Genomic DNA, 20,507 nt, shown 5'->3' with positions numbered 1-20,507 from the left:
CACTGTGGCAGAGCCCTCAATTCTGAAGCATCATTGCAGACAGAAGGCTTAAAATTCATGAAGATTGGACAGATGCAGGTCATGTATTTGCCTTAAACCAATCATTGTGACCAAAGGGATGATGTCATTGCTTGACTTGAACGAGGGCACATGTTTGAAAACAGAGGGGTAATGTCCACCTTTCAGGAGTGAGAGCAGAAGCTGGGTGCCAGTATGCAGTGAGTGCCCAGGGAGACCATTCACAGGGGATGCTACAGGACCAGGGCTGAGGTGTGACTGACATGTCTTTGCTCAGTTCCAAAACCACCGAAGTCATGTAACTGCCTTAAAATTGCTTTCTCTGAAACAGTGGTTTGTAACTTTCATGTTTAGGAAGCCTTGGACCTTACTCTTTGTCACATCACTGTCTAGCGGTGTGATTTTTCCCACATTATCTGATTGTTCATAAACTCAAAATTCATCACTCTAAGGAGATTGCACTGTATTAATTTAGTATGTATTTAACAAGTGCAGACCATGACAGACCCTGTTAGGGGCTGAAGTACCATTACAGCCCTTGTGGATATGACCTGTGACCTTCTGAGGCTTATTTACTGGTGGGAGAAACAGGCATTAGTTAGATCATGAGACAGCTTCATAGGGTCTTGGCAAATAGTTACTCTGAGTGACATAATCACACAAATAGACGGCTTCCTGCTGTTTTCAGTGTGTCACCAGGACTCTATTTAAGTCTCTATGGGGAATGAAGACATTCAGAGCTTGGAGCTGGTGTGAAGGGCAGTGTGACCTCAAAGCTCCTTCCAACTCTAACAGCCTCCATGTCCTCCTAGTCCTAACATTCTTAGCGTTAATATGGAATCAGGGTAGTTCCCCTCTTGCTCCTGCTGTCTCAGTATGAGCCTTATGCTTACCTTGAATGATAATCATGTGTGTCCTAGAGTTCATTAATCTCCATTGGAACTTACTGTTCATGTTACATGATTCAAACTCCTTAAAAGTGATGTTTCTTGTTGCCTCAGATCTTTCAAAGTAACAGGGGAAGATTCTTTGCTGTAACAAGTAATCCTGGCTGGACCAGGTATAGCTTGGTGCCTCTTCATAGCACCTGCCTTCCTCACTTTTCAATTTTGTGGGGCCCTTGCCGCTGGGCTTGCTAACACTAGTCTCTGCCCTCTATGGGACATTTGCATCCTCAGCCATCCTTCCACAGGTGTTTGATTAAAAGATTCTAAGCCATCATTACTGGTAGAAAGGTATAGTGTTAATCATGGATTCTTGGAATTGACACAACACACACGTGGCAGAAAACCTACATGATGTGTACAAGAAAAGCTCAGGTTTCCCCCCAAAGAGAAGATGTTAAATCCTAAACCTTGCCAAGGTTCTCTGTTCTGATGTACCTGAGAAACTGAAAGACCGCTAAGCTACATTACATGTTCTTTTCTCACCCTTCGGCCTCTGGTCATCTATTTTTTTTAACACATCTGCTGTTTATTTTTTTTTATTATTATTAATTACATTGCATTATGTGACACAGTTTTATAGGTACTGGGATTCCCCCCCACCCTGGTCATCTATTTTGCATGTTTGATTTGAAAGACTTAAGTCACAGTCTGAAATTTCCATGGAGGTTGTGATGGGAGTTAGAAACGACATCAGGATGAATTTGTTCTGTTTGTATCTTCCATGTTTCTTGTGAATAATGACAATAAAGTCATTGCATTGATAGTGCCAGACCTGGGGATATTCTGAGGGACAGTTCATGGTGTCGTGGTATTAATCTGTCTTGTATTGAATGTTGTGTATGGGAAAATAGGAAAGTGGAAGACAGGATATTTCTTTCCTCTTCTGCCCATGCAAGGATGATTGTGGAAAAGGAAGCAGAGAGCAAAAGAGAGGTGGGGAAGGTAACTTAACAGGACAGAAAAGATTCCTAATGAGACATTTCTTTAACCTTGCACTTGTATAGTGTTTCTTAGCCTATTCTCTGTGTTGATGCATTCTTGTCTGAGTTTCCTGGCAAGCTTCCAGAAATGGTAGAGCTCCATATCTCCAGCAAATGTACGTATCCTTTTTGCACTCAAGGGAATCCATAAGGAACAATTATTCTGTGTTCTTGGGCAGAGGCCTGAAATCTCTGTTGTTCTGTGTGCACTGAGAAACCTCATCTTTGTACTCCCAGCCTCACCTGGTTGGGATGTAGTGGTACAAGGTATGATATTGGATTGGCTGGGCAGGCAGGATATCAGTTCCTAGCTCATGCTGTTTGCATCCTAGACTCATCCTGTCAGTTCTTTCAATGTGCTTGGGGAGGACACTAGGAGAGCACCTGGCTGTGTGTGTGTGAAGCACATGTTTGGGTTTTGTTTCTTCTCTGTGCTCTGCTGGTTCTCTGAAGAAGGAAATCCAGGCATGCAAAACATAATGGATCTGGAACATTCTAGATGACCCCAAACTTGGCAAAGTGGGAGTAGCTGTTTCTGCTTTGTAGAGGAAGAGAATGTTTTCTACTTTGGTGTGATAAAACCGGTCTGCTTGGCTGGCAGTGTGGAGAGGGAAGGTTTGATTCTGGTCCTGACAACCTCCAAAGGGTGCTGTTGGCTGACTTGCTGGTGACAAAAGGAGTTGCTGCAACCACACAGATTTGCTCACCTGGAGTCCTTTTGGCATTCCCTCTTCCAAAGCAGTGGAATAGGTAAACTGGAGCTTGGTTGATCTGTCTGTGTGATGGGGGCCAGGAACGCATTAGAAAGTGTGAATGGGGGTCAAGTACAGTAGCCTAGTTCCTAAAGTCCTCACCTTGCATGTGCTAGGATCCCATATGGGCACCAGTTTGTGTCGTGGATGCTTCACTACCCTTCCAGCTCTTTGCTTGTGGCCAGGGAAAGCAGTAGAGGTTGGCCAAGGCACCTGTGTAGGATACCCAGAAGAAACTCCTGGCTCCTGGCTTTGTATCAACTCAGCCCCTGCCATTGTGGCCACTTGGGGAGTGAACCAGTGGATAGAAAATCTTCTGTCTCTCCTTCTCTCTGTAAATCTGATGTTCCAATAAAAAAATAGATAGATTTTTTTTTTTTAAACTCTGAACAGAGGTGTTGTAGTTCTTGGTTTGCTTGTTGTTTTCCTGATTCAAAAGTATCTCTTTGGAATCCACCATTTGCCTTTTCTGTATTAATTTTGGTATTTCATTTCTTGTGCAACAGTTGCAAGTGACTAAGATGCTTTTTAAAGGAGAAGCAGAAAGCAAAGGGGTGTTGCAGAAACAGTCTTCCCAGAATCAGACAGTCAGTGAGAGTCTAAGCAGTCCAGGAGGCAGGTTTGGCTCCGTGGCCACTGTGGAAGGAAGGACACGTGCAGGCTGATTACTGGTCTTAGTGCTGAAGCAAGAGTTCTTTAGAGCAGGGAACCTTTGAGAACCATCTTGAGCAGGCACATGGCTGGTGACAGCACTCAAATTCAGAGTAAAGCAAGGAGACAGCTCCTCATAGAAGCAGGGGCCATGTGGAGGTGTGTAGTATTTTGATTGATAGGCCCTTGGAGACTAACACAGGTTGAGCAGTCCTTATCCTAAGTGAATGGGACCAGAAGCATTTCGAATTTCAAATTTTTAAAAATTTTTGAATTATTCACAGATACAAACACATAATAATTGCTTGAGTGAGGGACCAGAGTGTAAAACCAAAATGCATTGATGTTTCAGCTATTTTTACATCTGTATATCTACCTACACTGTATACCTACAGTGTTTTTGTATACTTGTGAGGTCAGATGTAGAAAATTCTTTTGGTGCTTGCAAACTTGGGAATTGTGGATCATTTTGGAGTTTCAGATTAGGGATGCTCAGCCTATGCTGTAGTTTGCTTAAAAACCACTGCAGACAATCTGAGAACCTCTATAGAACTTATTTAGGATGCAGGAATAAGGCCAGGGAGGGAAGAAAGAGCATAAAGAAGCAGTATTGAAAGACTAACTCTGGCCACTTAGTAAAGAAACCACTGTTCCTTGGGAAGAGGAGATAGACTGCTAATGAATGCTCAGTCATTATAGATTTGGATGTATTTGTAAAATATTGCTTTATTGGTTACTCTCTGTAGTATTTTAAATTTTGTCAGGCAGGTCTTTCATTTCTCTTACAAAAAAAAGAACTTAAGTGTTGTTGTATGTACCCTGTTTGTGCAGCTCAGGCACAAATGCACAGAATGGTGGGACTTTGAGCAGCCCAGATTTGACCAGTCTTATGGTTGCATTGATATCTTGAACACACACACACAAACACACACACACACTCTCTCTCCCTCTCTCTCTGTCTTTATCTCTTTTGCCCTACTGTCATGCTTTTGCTTTCTTGATTAGAGTTAATGCACTGAGTCCAGACATGACTCTTCCGTTCATAATTTTTTGGCTATGTCTATAATGAAGATATCTGCCAACCTGCTTATTTCTTTTTTTCATTTAAATCTCATAGATGTACCTTCTAGTTTTCTATAGAGACCAAGGGCCACAAATTTGAAAGGCGACATAAAAGGCCTTAGTGGGGTGGGGTGGGTTTTTTTTTTTTAATTCTGTAGATGCTTTGACTGTGTTTTATGGTGTCTTCCCTTTTTGATGTTGCCTCCAGGACGGTTTTGTGTAGATGTTTGAAAGGCATGAGTCTTTATAGAATGTGCTGGATATGCATGCATCTTCCTTGGAAGGACTTCAGCAATCTACAGATGGGAAAGTAGCCTGATAAATTTCTGCTTCCCATCCAGCTGTTCCTGCCAGTCTGATTGTGAAATGTGACAGGCCCATGGCCAACTGTGTGCTGTTGAAAAATGTTGTGTCTGGAATTACTTTCTATTCTCCACATTGCTGTGTGAATTAGGAGGGAAAATGACTGCCAATGATCAGGAGGTCTGAGTCCCATTTGTAATTTGCCAAAACAGGATTTATTGGTTTTCTCCTAATCACAAAACATTGTTTGAGGGAACATGTGTGTGAGAAGAGTCACAGATGTGGGGAGCTTGCATTCCAGTTTGGGGCTGTGCTTGCACAAGAATAGCTCAAAGTAGAAAGTACGATATATAGAGGACAATATTAATCTTGTGCTCCAGGTTGGAATTCATATGAGGCAAGAAAATTAGGGTCCTGGATCTCTGCCTTCCCGCCTCATCATAGAAGACCAGACAACATTGGAATAATGGGAGGGACAGGAGAATGTACATACAGATGTGCTAGTGGGGATGGATGAGCTGCAGCAGGGCACATTGTATTGTTTCAGCAGAGAGTTTGTATTCTTCTCTGTCTCCAGAGAGTGGGAAAAGATGAGTTGGAAAGCAGGAGTGGGCACATACCATGATGCTCTGGCTAACAGGAAACCTAAATTGGTGTAGGCAGTAAAGACAGTGCATTGACTGAGGAGCTGAAAAGCCTACCCTTCAAGTTGTAGACCCATTTCTCTAGGTCTGTCATGTTTCTTTTTACATTAACTGTATTCACAAGGGAACTTCTGCCAGTAACCAGAGCCCCATAATTTTCGCTTCACTTCCATTAACATCAAACAGAAGTCCTGAACTTGGGTCCCACCAGCTCAGCTGTAACCATCACAGTAGCCAGAGGAATGCCCCTTCTTAGCACTGGGTTTCTGTTCATCATAGAACTGTTCAGCATGGGGATGGATTGTGCTGTTTTGATTTATACCAGTAAAGGTCAACTTGTGGAGTTTGGGGTCAATATCACCTATGCCTGCTCTATAATCATCTCCCAAAGAAAAATGCAGGAATGACAGTATAGCAGTTGGGTTAGCAACAAAAAAATGTCCACTGTTGATCTCAAGTGATCCTAGACTTCTCTTGATCTTTGGTGATGAGAATGGTAAATGGTTTGCCACAAGTCTCAACAGATCTGTTTATAGCATTGAAAGTTCATTGAAATCAGTTTACCTTTTCTTCTCATGGTATGTTTTTGCTCCTTATTAAAACTGTATATGCTCACGGGCCCGGCGGCATGGCCTAGAGGCTAAAGTTCTCTCCTTGAATGCCCCGGGATCCCATATGGGCGCCAGTTATAATCCCAGCAGCTTCACTTCCCATCCAGCTCCCTGCTAGTGGCCTGGGAAAGCAGTCGAGGATGGCCCAAAGCCTTGGGACCCTGCACCCGCATGGGAGACCTGGAGGAAGTTCCTGGCTTCTGGCTTCGGATTGGCACAGCACCGGCCGTTGTGTTCACTTGGGGAGTGAATCATTGGACAGAAGATCTTCCTCTCTGTCTCTCCTCCACTCTGTATATCTGACTTTGTAATAAAAATAAATAAATCTTTATAAAAAAAATTGTACATGCTCGGACCTGGTACAGTGGCCTATTGGCTAAAGTGTTCACCTTGAACGTGCTGGGATCCCATATGGGCACTGGTTCTAATCCCAGCGGCCTTGCTTCCCATACAGCTCTCTGCTTGTGACCTGGGAAAACATTTAAGGATGGCCCAAAGCCTTGGGACCCTGCACCCACATGGGATACCCGGAAGAGCTCCTGGCACCTGGCTTCGGATCGGCTCAGCTCCGGCTGTTGCAGTCACTTGAGGAGTGAATCAGCCAGCAGATGGAAGATCTTCCTCTCTGTCTCTCCTCCTCTCTACATACATATCTGACTTTACAATTAAAAAAAAAACTATACATGCTCAGTTAGCTGATTTCTGCCCAGCTCTGTAAGAGTGCCAAACATGTGGCTCTAGTGGGTTTCCTCTCTGCCTTCTCAAAGGCCTTCCTGACAGCCATACCCACTTCCTTAAGATTCCTCTATTCCAGTTTATTCCATTGTGACCCCTCCATTTGTTCTTGTTAACACTGACCATGAATTGTGTGGTCACTGCAGTTTAGCAATGTCATTTAGAGGCTGATGGCCATCCATCTATCCATTCATTAACTTTCTTCTATGTGCCTTGAACTTTTTCTGTCACTAGGATGAATTCAGGGATGGCACAAGCTCATTACCTTAAGCTACTGGTGTGGTTGAGGACTGTTACAGATCCACCTTCTGGTGTTAAGTGATGCATACTGCTGCACACTGGGGGTATTTAGAGAAAAGGTATTTCTCTGAGCTAGAGGTGTTGGCAGAGGTAGTATCCTTGTGGAGGAAATGCTAGGGGGCTTGAAAGGTGGGATGGGTAGTAGGCAAATGTTTAAAATGTGATAAATGGATCAAAGATATGAAGATATTGTCTGTGGAAAGTCAGAGCTGTTACTCTATGACTAGTTCTATAATTCTTAAATAATTTGGAGGTGGAATCGAAATGTAGATTCCACAGCCTTCCACTAGAGATTCTAATGCATGCACTGGGCATGCGGTCCAGGAATCATACCTGAACATCCATTTCCCTACTTGGTTGTGTTGGTGATAGACTTAAGAGTACCAACCTGCAGGATACCAGAGTACCAGGTTGCAGGATAAGGGAAGAGGCTGCACATGGAGGATGGGTCAAGGGAAGAGAGGAAGTCTGGAAAAAGTGGAAAGTAAGATCAAGGGACAAATGGAGGCGAGATTCTAAGTCAGCAAGTTCCCTGGGACCCTGGAGGAAGTTGAAGGGATCAGAGTACATAATGTCTAACAGATCTCATTCACCAAAGGAAGTAATATCTTGGGCTTACTTTTGCATAGCTGAGGTGAAACATGATTCCAGGAAAAAACAAAACTCTCTGGAAATAATGACTTGGCTCAAAGCACATACAGCCAAGAGTTAAGGTTCCAAGCTTGAAATGCAGTTTTTCATCTGCTGGTTGGCCTCCTCACTGGGAATTAGTCATGCTTGTGACATTCGATCAGTGAGTGTGGGATGCACTTGAGGAACATTGGAGGCCACTGTACTAATTGTTTGACTCACTATTTAAAAGTATGATCAATGAAAGACTGAATAAATGGGTAGTACTGAACTCACATAAGGGGCATGCAAGAGGGCATACAACATTTACAAAATTCATATTTTGGAGGCCACTTAAATATAGAGCCAAAAGACTCATTAAGAGTAAACCTTCTCAAAGTATTCTTGACTTTTTCTAGAAACTTCTTGACACCAGCCTTCAGCATACAACTTAGAGAAATTAGTGGCACTTTAGTTAATGAATTAAATTTGAAAAGGCTGGACCGTCAAGCAAGAAAGCATCAGAGCTGCTGCATCCTTGACATTTAATTGTTTATTGTCTTATGTGTTAGAGTGTGGGTTGATAGAAAGTATGGTTAGGGGCCCAGCATGGTAGCCTAGTGGCTAAAGTCCTCGCCTTGCGCACCCCAGGCACCAGTTCGTGTCCCAGTGGCCCTGCTTCCCATCCAGCTAATTGGTTGTAGCCTGGGAAAGCAAATTAGGATGGCTGAAGGCTTGGGACCCTGCACCCACTTAGGAGACCTGGAATAAGCTTCCTGCTCCTGGCTTCAGATCAGCTCAGCTCTGGCCATTGAGGTCACTTGGGGAGTGAATCAGCAAACGGAAGATTTTCCTTTCTGTCTCTCCTTCTCTCTGTATATCTGACTTTCCAATAAAACAAATAAATCCTTAAAGAAAAGAAAAAGTATGGGAAGATGCACTCAAAAATATTCTGACACTAGTAGTTCAGGTAACAGGATTCTCTTGTAGCTATTATAGATGTTTTGGACCAGATAATTCTTGATTGTTGGGGAAATGACTTTTGCATTGTTTGGTATTTTGCAGCACCACAGTCTCTACCTTTTTAGATCCAGTTTCAAAATCAACAGATTTCTGCAGAAGCACCAATTGTCCTCTGGGGAACAAGAGAAGTTGAGAACAGAGTTAGCAGAGACAAAAGTAAAACAAAAACCTAGCTTGTTAGGGCTATATTTTTATTTTCCTCTTAACTTATGTTCTGTGGATTTTAACTGTTGGATCTCATTATTTGAATATTCTGCCTTTGAAAATTTTCCTACTTAATAAAATCAATTTGCAATCCACAAATGAATATTCTTGCAATCATTCACAGACACACTGAGCAAAAATATTGAGTTAACTGACACACATACTGTCAGCTGAGATGCTGAGATCCAACAAGGAAACTGTATTCTTTTCCAGCTATCATACCGCAGTTGTCCTTTTCAAAGTGTGTTTAGTGCCGTAGTTTCACATTTTTGTATGTTTTGTTAGCTCTGAGGTTGAAAGTGCAACCCCCATGTGGGCAAGCATGTGGTACCATGGTTATGACATGGTTGGGCTTGACCACATCCCGTATTAGAGCATGTTGGTTCCAGTTCTGGCTGTTGTTTCTGATCCAGCTTGCTGCACAGGTGTACCCTAGGAGGCAGCAGATGTTGGCCCACATGCTTGACGCCTGACCCCAGAGATTTGGGTTGGGTTTCAGGTCCTGACTTTGCCTGCTCCATCCCTCACTATCTTAAGCAACTGGAAAATAAACCAGTGTTTGGAGGATCTCTGTTAGTCTGTCTGCTTAACTCTTCCCCTAGTCCTTCCTCCTCATGTTTTCAAATAAACAGATCAATAAAAGTCTAAAATAAATGACTCCCAGGAGTTCATAAATACAAGAAGGCTCTGAGGTGTTTTAAAGAACCCTGATTAGACAAGCTTAGTGCAGGCCTCACTGACAGTGCTATTGGCTGCAAGTTCACTATTACCAAATGGACAATATAAAGTGAATGTTTTTAAACAAAGTCCCACATGTGAAGTAGATTTATGTATTGATCAGTTGAGGAAAATATCAGGATGAGAGGTTAGCAGCATTCCAACCTTTCTTATAGGAGCAGTGAATTCAGTATTGGCTAATTGAGTGTTTATAGGGATTTTATAGAGCATGGTTATTGCAAATAATGAGAATTGATTATATTTTTGTAGCCTGTATTTTAAAAACTTATGTTTTAAAGATTTAATGCAATTAAACTTGATTTTCATTTTGAAAGATAACATAGCTACATTGTGAAAATTTATAAAACATAATTGCTGTGTCAAAGGATATAAACATTTTTATAGCTGTTATGTAACTGGTAAAAATGCTGTACTGATTGACTCAACCAGCATCAGATGAGTTCTTGCCAGCATGATTTTTAGCTTTTTTATAATACTTTTAAAACGACAAAATTCATATATATTTGAAATCAGATGGGTATGCTTAAAATACAACTTGTCTGACTCCTTGTCTTTTCCTACTTTTTCCTCAAGAGTAAGTATTTGGTATTTGGTATACAATATTTTTTAGTATTTGGTACACAATAAAATTTGGTATACATCAATTCAAACTTTTTTCACCAAATACATATAAAACAGATGCATTATGCATGTAATTATTCTTTCTTAAAGACTTGTTTTATTTATGTGAAATGTAGAGTGACTGGGGGAAGGGAGGGGAGATATTCCATCCACAAGCTCACTTCCTAAGTGACTATAATGATCAGGGCTGATCCAGGTTGAAGCCAGGAGCCTGGAACTCTATACGGGTCTCCCCCATTGGGTGGTGGTATGAACCCAGATAGTTGGACCATCCTCTGCTGCTTTTTTAGATCTATTAGCAAGGAGCTGGCTTGGAAGAGCAGCTTTGGGAACTCCAGCTGGCACCTCAAACATGGGTTTAAACCACTGCACCATAGTGCTGATCCTGAATTTTATTTAAATGGGTCTGACTCTTGGCCCACTGTGTGCCCTTAGCATGTTCATATAATTAAAATGAAAAACCACTTCCTTGTGATTTATTAAATACTTTTCAAAAGATTATGTCGAAGATGCTTCTGCTTAATAGCTGTCACATAGTTTTGGTGCTGTGTGATTAGCTTGTGTTCAGTATCTTTTATTATCTTTTAATGTAAATTTTCTTTTCTTTTTCCACATCCCCCCCTCTTTTTCTTACCAGTAGCTAAAACTGCAGAATGTCACATAGTTGGCTGGTTTTATTTTCTTTGACCTGGCTTTACAGAGGATTTCAGGAATCCAGTTTTCAGAGAAGTAGTTAATGAGGGGATGCCACTGGGTAAACATTTCCCTGGGGTCCTCAGGATGCTGCAGTGGAGCAGATGTTAAGGGAATGTGGACAATGTGAGGAATGCTCCAGTGTCAAAGTGATCCTCCCACCTCTGCCAGTCAAGGTAGGGGAAGAGAGGCCCAATGGGGACAGCTGATGCTCACAGGAGCTGGTTGGAGAATGACTTAAATTCTTACAGATGACAGTCTCCTGGTCTACAGTGAAGAGGCAAGACTTTGTACCAGCTGTTGACACTAAAATTTTGGGTGAGTCTTAAGCCCCACTGAACTCATCAGAAAGCTGTAGTGTTAAGATGATCTGGAGATGAGACATTAAAAATACGACTGGGAAAGAGACAAAAATGTATCAGTTTTGGCTGATGGGATCTTTGCAGATCTTTGAAGGAAGAAGGAATATTGTTTGTAGGATGGGAGGGATAGGGAAGAAAAGTTGTGAAGGTTTGGGATTACCTGTTGACATTTAGAAAGAAATAAAAAAACGATTAAGGCACTTTGGAAATTTCCTGGAGCAAGTGGCCCAATGCATATAACAACGAGGCAGGTCTACCCAGCTGAGGTTCACAGTTGTTCAGGTCCAGTGAGGAATTATTGCTACATGCCCTCATTCCACATGCTGAACTTTAGCAAGAGTCCCTTAGTTCTCTTTGCATGTGCCAAGAAGACTTAAGGGTTTGGCAGAGATATGGATTCAAAAAAATTTTTTTTTAATACTCAATTTGCTATGAAAAAGTCCACAGAATTCTTAAAGATTGTGAATTCTAATTTATAAAGAAAATGGGTTAGGCATGCTAAGAGTTGTCCTGTGCCTCTTGGTTTATTCCTGAGATGGTCTTTTGTTTGTTTACTACTGCCAGCCCTTAGATAACCATCAGAATCCTGGAGACACACCCTTAGAAACACAGAGTATCTGTCTCTGGGAGAGGCACTATGAAGAATGTTGCAGGGAAAATATTTTGGATAATTATCCATGTTTGTCTCTTATTTTTATTCTTGGAAAATAGCAAACAAAATGTTTAATTCAACCTTTTTGTTGTGTTTATTTTTTACTAACTTATTTATTTGATAGGGGGAGACTGAGCTAGAGCAATAGAGACAGTCATGGAGCAAGGAAGGGAGAAGGATTTCCTATCCATAGGTTCACTCCCCAAAAGCCCTCAACAACTGGGACTGGGCCAAGCCAAAGCCCAGACCCCTAACCTTAGTCTGTTTCTCCTCGTGCGTGGCAGGGAACCAACTACTTGATGCTCTTGTTGCGAGTTATTTCACACTAAGTGCCTTGGTTCTTGTTTCTCACAAAAGAGCAATTTTCATGTGGACAGTTTCAGTGCATAATACAAGATTTATTAAAGATATTAAAGATAGAAACTTCCTGCGCAGCATCACGAGGGGAACTTTCAAAAGAGAAAGACCCAAGAAAATGGTGGAAGTGGTGTCTTTTAAGCATGGTTCCTGTGAGCAGGACCACAGCTAACAATCAACAAAGAAGGCTGGAACAAAGCTCATCAGAAGGCCACCAGGGTAATCTTCTCTAGCTTGCTCATGATAAAACAAAAAGCCAGAGTGTGACTAGTAACTTCTTTGCATTCTCATGATAAGCTAAAAAGTCAGAAGAGTGGGAAGATAATTTTGGTCTTGCTTCCTTCTGGGCAGAAGCAAGCGTTCTGTAAACTTGTGAAGAAACTCTCCTTTTCTCATTCCAACAGGGAGGTGACCCTGGCTCCCTAGTAGCCCAGCTAGCTGTCACATTCCCTTACTGGAAACATTCCAGTCAGTGTCTTAGTCACCACAACCACTTAACCTGACTGGGGGTACTTGTTTTGACCTGTGTTATGAAACAGCTTTAACAGCTTCAATAGTGCTTGCCTGTCTGTGAACTTTCCCTGTGTCTTTCTGTATAATTATTTATATTTTTTCAGATAGTTTTATAACTCTTTGATAATTATATGTCTTATCGACCTAGTAGAATTTGCATTTGCTCAAGTGTATATAATAGTGATAGAATTGTAACTTAATTATTATGATTACTATTATTTATTTTCCCAACCTAATATGTCAATGTAGATTATGTTGATTTTTATGAAGGGTACAGATGATATGTTTGTTGTCTCTTAAATATGTATAGTCATGCACCATGTAATATACTTCAGTCAACAGCAAGCCACGAGTGGGATGATAATTCCTTGAGAGTATGAAAGAGCCAGAAAATTCCTATTGCCCAGTGCCATCATACTTTTATGCTCACGTGTTAGTAACAATGCTAATAAAAACTTGCTGTGCTGAGAGTTAAATAAAAATATGGCGCATACAGTTTTGTAGGGTACATGTAATAGTAATAAGCAACAGTGTCTCCAGCTTAAATATTTACTAGTTTTTGTACTTGCCTTTCTAAAGTAAAACTTTTTCCTGTATTACACTGGCTGCAGCTTCCTGCATCTTATCATTACCTCAGAATAAATTGATACATTGGAAACTCTGAAAATCCTCATTGTGAGAGTCAACTAACCTTTGGGGGTGGTACAGGAAGAGTGAATTTTTTTCTTATAAAGAATCAGGGGCCCGGTGGCGTGACCTAGTGGCTAAAGTCCTCGCTTTGAATGCCCCGGGATCCCGTATGGGCGCCGGTTCTGGTCCCGGCAGCTCCACTTCCCATCCAGCTCCCTGCTTGTGGCCTGGGAAAGCAGTCGAGGACGGCCCCAGAGCTTTGGGACCCTGCACCAGTGTGGGAGACCTGGAAGAGGTTCCTGGTTCCCGGCATTGGATCGGCACGCACCAGCCCGTTGTGGCTCACTTGGGGAGTGAATCATCGGACGGAAGATCTTCCTCTCTGTCTCTCCTCTCTGTATATCTGACTTTGTAATAAAAACAAATCAATCTTAAAAAAAAAAAAAAAGAAAGAAATTACTCCTCTTAAAAAAAAAAAAAAAAAGAATCAGGTACCAGGGATTGTATTGTGGCGCCTTGGGTTAAGCTATTGCTTGAGATGCCTGCATCCCATATCAGAGTGCTGGTTTGAGTCTTGGCTGCTGTGTTTTACATGTAACTCCGTGCTAATACACCTAGGAAGGCTGTAGTTGATGGCCCATGTATGTGGGCCCTTGCCACCAATGTGCAAGATCTAGATGGACCTCCTTGCTTTGGCCTCACCCAGCCCTGACTGTTGGAGCCATATGAGAAGTGAGCCAGTGTATGGAATAACAATCTCTGTCCCTGCCTTTCTGTCTCTTTCTTGCTCTGTTTTTCAAATAAACAAATCTTAAAACAACAACAGCCACAGTCAAAGCAATAACCAGATATCAGAGACAAAGAAGATCACATGCAAGATAAAGGTGACAGCTCAGGACACTAGCATGTTAATGAGTATCTGAGGTGCCAAAGAGTAGGACAGAGTTAAAGCCACAGCCTCAGAAGCTGGCCCCACACCCTGTAAACCAACTTTCTCTTCCATTAACACTTTTTCCTACCTGCCAGCACTCTCATTAGTGGAGTTTCAAGTTCAAGTATGATGTGTGCCACACAGTCAGAAACCTCAGTGCCTTCCCAGGAGGGGTTTTGGCAGTGTTGACTTCTGAAGCCCCTTATGTCTGCAAAAATGCCTACAGCCGGCTCTCCAGGAGTCATCCTTATACACCGTGGGAGCCACTCTGGCTTTCTCAGCCTCTGTGACTGGCTGGGTTTCTGAGCAAAATTGCATTTGAAGAAAAAGACTTTCAAGCTACGAAAATGAGAAATCCATCACTATAATTTGTTTTAAATCATATATGCACAGTAGTATTGATCTTACCTGCCTAACTTGGGCATTTTGTATTCTGATTCAATTACATCTCTTAAGGAAAATGTCCTTGCATGTAGAATTCAGAAATGATTTCCTTACCCACAGAGTGTAGACTGCATAGGCTTCAGAGTGAGCAGGTGTGTGATTGGGCCCCTGGTGTGCCTATCACACTACTTCACAAGCAGCAAACTTGCTTAGTACCTGGTTGTGCCTTAGTTATTGTTTGGCTGTTCCTCAACTTCTCTCACCCCAAACACTCATTCCAAAATGAGTTCAGAATGCAGTTACTGTAATGGAAGAATTCTGTAATGGAAGAATTCCGTCACTCCAGAATGAGTTCAGAATGCAGTTGCTGTAATGGAAGAAAATTAGAAACTCTTCTAGTTTCAAAAATGGATCCCTGTATCAAAAGACAAAAGACACAAGTTAATTATTGTGAATACTTCATATCTATTGGGCAATATCAGCCCATGAATAGTTCTCAGAGAGGTGGCCTAAAGGTGCAGACTGGATAGCCTCCTCCACAAAACACTGAAGTGTTAGAAAAGTAACAAACCAAAGGAAAAGAACTTGGAGTCTCTGCAAATGGCAGATCACCAGAGGCCAGTAGCTGGCTGATAGAGACAGTGTGTGCAACCTGTTACTGTGGGTTTCCCCACTACCATCTCCAGGCTGATAAGAGCCTGCAGTTTTCCTAGGTGGTTGGATCTTTGTTCTTCCTAGTGTGTAAGAGGAAACCAGCTAACTCTTGTCTTTGAAAATCTACATTCTGGGCTTGGTGCAGCAGCCTCACCCTCACCTTCTACATGTCGAGATCCCATATGGGTGCAAGTTCCTGTCCTGGCAGCTCCACTTTCCATCCAGCTCCCTGCTTATGACCTGGGAAAGCAGTAGAGGATGGCCCAAAGCCTTGGGACCCTGCACCCATGTGGGAGACTCGGAAGAAGGTCCTGGCTCAGCTCTGAACATTGCAGTAACTTGGTGAGTGAACCAGCAGACGGAAGATCTTTCTGTTTCTCCTCTCTGTTAATCTGCTTTTCCAATCAAAATTAAAGAAATCTTTAAAAAAAGAAAGCAAGGAAGGAAGAAAAAAAAAGTCTACATTCTGTTGTGAGACTACAGAAGGAAAAGTCAGCTCAGATCAATTTCTCCTATTGTATGGTCACAGCCCCAGTTACTTCTGACACCAGTGTCTGGTTTTCCTTTCCTCCATAATGCCAGCAACAGGGGTTGGAACGGGATTGGAAGCTCCTCTCATCCAGATCAGCTCTGACATGGTTTGCACAGAAACTGAGCTCAGTCCTAAGGTTGCCCACCCACCACACCCTTACCTCATCGCATACACCTTTGATCACCGTGGGAAGCCCTGTTGGTTTTTTTTAAGGTTTTAATTAATGAATTAATTAAATTTTTTTGAAAGTCAGATATACAGGGAGGAGGAGAGACAGAGAGGAAGCTGATTCACTCCCCAGGTGACCAAAATGTCTGGAGCTGAGCCATTCCGAAACCAGGAGCCCGGAGCTTCTTCCAGGTCTCCCACATGGGTACAGGGTCCCAAGTCCCTGGGTCATCCTTGACTGCTTTCCCAGGCCACAAGAAAGGAGCTGGATGGGAAGTAGGGCCATTGGGACATGAACTAGCACCCATATGGGATCCTGGCAGGCTTCCACACTGGGCCATCCCCAGGTGGTTTTACACCATGCTTCTGACTCATCCAGTGTAAGTCAGGGTTCCTAGGACGCCTTGTTTGGGGTTGGTTCATTTGCTTGAGTGACCCCGATAACTCAGGGTAATGTATGCATTGGCTTTTGATTAAAGGATAATACAAATGATTTGGATGGGCCTGCTGTGGTGGCCTAGCAGCTAAAGTCCTTGCCTTGAACACGCTGGGATCCCATGAGTGCCAGTTCTAATCCTGGCTGCCCCGCTTCCCATCCAGGTCCCTGCTTGCTTGGAAAAGCAGTCAAGGATGGCCCAAAGCCTTGGGATCCTGTACCCATGTGGGAGACCTGGAAGAGGTTCCTGGCTCCTGGCTTTGGACTGGGGTAACTCAGGCCGTTGTGGCCATTTGGGGAGTGAAGCATCAGATGGAAGATCTTCCTCTCTGTCACTCCTCTCTGTATATCTGACTTTGTAATAAAAATAAATAAATCTTTTAAAAAAAGAATTTGGATGAAGACATGCAGGGGGTGAGTTGTGGTAGAAGAAAGGCAGGACTTATCACTCACCCTATTGTGCCACCTTCCAGGAAGCTCCACATTTTTTCTATCCAGACGCTCTAAAACCTTTTGGGGGTTGAATTGATTTTGTCCTAAGGCAATGGTTGCTTTGAATTGAGTAGGAGCAGGAGGTTGTCTAGTTAGTCTGATCTACATTCCTTCCTTGAGGATATGATATAGGCAGATCCTGTGAACTGGGAAGGAGCTTATGATCTGAGGGCGGGCATAAGGCAGCCTTGGGGAGGCAGTTAAGGACCAGGAAACCTGGGTGAAAACCAGAGTGTCCTGACTGCAAGTATATGGTCATACTACACCTGCCTTTAACCAAGTCATCTCTGGCTGGCAGAGAGTTTTCCTGTATCTGCTGTTGCTTAGCTGCCTTTTTTCTTTTTTAAATTACACTTTGAGGTGAGAATTTTCTTTTGTGTTAAGATGTGTTTATTTTTATTGGAAAGACACATTTTCAGTGAAAAAGGGAGAAAGAAAAGCCCTCTACCTGTTGGTTCACTCCCTAAATGACTGCAATGGTCAGAGCTAAGCCAATCTGAAGCCAGGAGCTTCTTCTGCAGGTCTGCCATGTGGTGCAGGGTCCCAAGGCTTTGGGCCATCCTCTACTGGTTTTCCAGGACAAAAGCAGGGAGTTGGATGGGAAATGGAGCAGCCAGGACATGAGCTGATACTCATGGAATGCCAGCCCTTGAAGGTGAAGGATTAGCCAGTAGAGTCAGTGTGCTGGCCCCTTAATTGCCTTTGAATGCATGGATCCTTCAGATGTTGTGGTGGCACATCTTGGTCTCCCCTTTCTCTTATCTTGTTGGACTCCCTGGGAGGGAAGATCTGCTTTCCCTAGGGCTAATGATGTCACTAGCAAGAGGGCGGAACCCTGTGACAGCTGAACTTCCCTAAATAGCTTGCTAGGAGATTGCTGAGCTTGACTGGGATCACCGGTGCTCCAGGCTGGAAGGCCCGCCAGCAGAACCTCTGCCTGTTCTGCGTGGGCTACAGTCACAGAGGCCAGCGGATGTGGAATGAGCCCAGGGGACTTATGGTAAGGAAGCTTTGCTTCACAGTTCGATGATCAGTGTCATCTTGAGTTTGACTACATCCTTCCTACTTCTCATGACTGACTTGGAGACCTGCATCTTCTACAGAGCTCTCAATGGCTAATGTAGCCCACTGGCATTTGGCCAGACTATGTGAAGTCCTTTGTCTAGACTATGTACATAAATTACCAGCACTTTCTTATACCCTTGTTGCTATGTTTTATAATTATCTGGTAAGGGATCTTCTCTGCCACACTAATTCTGAGATTGTGTTTGCCACAGCACCTGACTCAGATTTAGCACTTAATTTGGTAAGATCTGTGTTGGCCATTGTTTGGTTACTGGGATCAGGGGAAATGGATTGAGGTGGCAGGGGTCTCCTAAACTCCTACATCTTTGGCTGCTGTTCTGGGATACGCTTTCTCCTCTTGTTTTACAGATGAGCCTGCAAGGCCATGATCACTTGCTACCAGTGTACTAAATCCCTCAGCAGCTGCTTGTAATCTTTATGGCTTCTATTCTTCTTAACCACGTCACTCCGTGTCCACTAACTAGAGCTGGCTCAGTTCCTGGGAGGAACCCCTGTGGCCAGAATTGACCCATGTGAGCTGCTCTACTGTTAGGTCCCTTGAGAATGGGTTTAATACTATGTTAAGTTGTTTAGTTTTGGTGGGAATAGGGATGTAGGACAGGTCCCAGGCCACCCAAGGGAGCCCCTTTAGGCTGATTAGATCACAAAACATTTCTCTTATATTGTTCAAATATATACTCAATAGAATCATTGGATCTGAGTTTAGGTTCTCCCCAAATTCCTTTTGTTTGGTTGTAAGAATCAGCAGCCTATCTGGAGTGTATCTTTTAGCTGTCTGGATGATGACCACCCCACCCCCCACCCCCACCGCTCCTGAACCCTACTGAATAGCATAATAGAAGCAGCCAAGAGGCATGACAACCCAGAGCTGCCTCCCAGGCCAGTCTGGTCTGCCTTAATGTTTCCCACAAAAGCTCCTGTGCGTGAGGCTCAATCCCCAAATTTCATTTGTTAATGGAGTTTGGAGACTTGAATTAGGATCAGTTCACGGGAAGACATTTATGGCTTGGTAAGACAGTAGCTTTCACCTTGCCAAAGGGCAGCAAGGAGATGCAATAATCTCCAGAACTGTGTACCACATGTACTTGGGCATTTTGTTATAGCAGCAGAAAATGGGTTAAGAAGTTGAGGCTGCCTTGATCCCTTTGCACTGTGTGGAGCTAAGACCGTGGTAGCTGGAGCCAGGTTGCCAGGGACCCAGCCTGGACTGAGCCCTGACTCCCAAGGCTTTTTCCAGAGAGAGGAGGGATGCTGTGTCTTTCTAGTTTGCAGAAGCTCCTTGTTGCCTGGTAGGAGAGCAAAAAAGAAATCAGTATTGTAAAAGGAAAAACTTTCATCTCCTTTTGGGAAGTCCAGTCTCTGGCTGGGCTGCCCCTTGTGGCTCCATCAGACCTGCAACTATTTCTGAGTGGCAGGAATAATAGGACTTGCACCTAATCAGGGACAGGAATTCCAAACAAAAGCTGGGGTGGAGTTTCCTGGGCAGGAGTGTGATATTGTAGTCAATGGGAAGCCCAGTTCTGCAGTCAGCCCAGTCTCTGGTCTGATTACACAAATTAAAACAGGGGCCTTGTTTTCAAAGGAATGTAGCACACCCCACCCCAGCCCTCCTTGCCTGCCGGGCGTGTCCGCCTTTGCTCCAGCCCTCCCGGATTGCTTTCCCTGGAGGAACCTGGACTGGATGGGGAATGATTATGATGCCTTCCGCAGGGTCTCTGCTTGGGATCTTGTTACAGGTGAGCTGCCCTCTGTTCAGGGTCCTTCGAGGGACTCCTGCGGCAGAATTCCACGCTCTTGTCCTGTCGGCAAGCATCATAGTAACTTGGAGGCGTTTCTAACACTCAGGAACCTGGTGCTCTGGCCAAAGTAGAGGAAAGCAAGCCAGAAGTCCTTGCTTGCTGGAGGGGCTCTGGCATCTGACTTCCCCGGGTGCCTCTGCCTTTTACAGCCCTTGGGATTTTCACGCTGTGCCTGGGGCGTGTGTGTGTGTGTGTGTGTGTGTGTGTGTGTGTTTCTGCCTGCTGTGGACTCTTTCTTTGCTGCTCCTTCTTGTGTCCTGTCCCTCTTTCTCCCTTTTCTGTCCCTGGTTCTTCAGTCTTCAGAATTAAGCATCCCTCCCTAGAGAAAGCTTTCCAACTTGACCTGTAGAGCCCTTAGACATTCCATTTCCCTGCGTCCTGGGTTCCCTTTCTTGACCCTTCTCACCCCTTGTTAAAGGACACTTTCGTTTTTTTTTTTTTTTTTCTCTTTAACGTACAGGTTGCTTGAGCCAGTATCCGGGCATCTTCCGATCCCTGATACCCAGTGCGTAGGAGACACCCCGTGTCTGTCGTTGGGGTTATTGACTCTTTTAAAGGAATTATGCATCTTTGTTATATTTCTTTAGTAGGACCAATTTAAGTCCCTTATTGGATACATT

At 43.4% G+C, this 20,507-nt stretch overlaps 1 protein-coding gene across 4 annotated transcripts in view; it reads left to right on the top strand.

Annotated features, from left to right (window-relative positions):
• TLN2 (talin 2) overlaps nt 1-20,507 on the top strand; it is a 462,999-nt gene that overhangs the window by 154,905 nt on the left and 287,587 nt on the right. Inside the window, exon 1 of one of the 4 annotated variants that reach the window (XM_058665747.1) lies at nt 19,740-19,824. The exons of the other annotated variants lie outside the window; for them this stretch is intronic. The gene's annotated coding sequence lies outside the window, so the exon portion shown is untranslated. Of the gene's footprint in view, nt 1-19,739; nt 19,825-20,507 lie in introns of those variants that run through there. 4 annotated transcript variants of the gene reach the window in all.

Source organism: Ochotona princeps, chromosome 6 (assembly GCF_030435755.1).
Source record: "Ochotona princeps isolate mOchPri1 chromosome 6, mOchPri1.hap1, whole genome shotgun sequence".
NCBI lineage: Eukaryota > Metazoa > Chordata > Mammalia > Lagomorpha > Ochotonidae > Ochotona > Ochotona princeps.
This window is presented reverse-complemented; position numbering and strand designations above follow the sequence as displayed.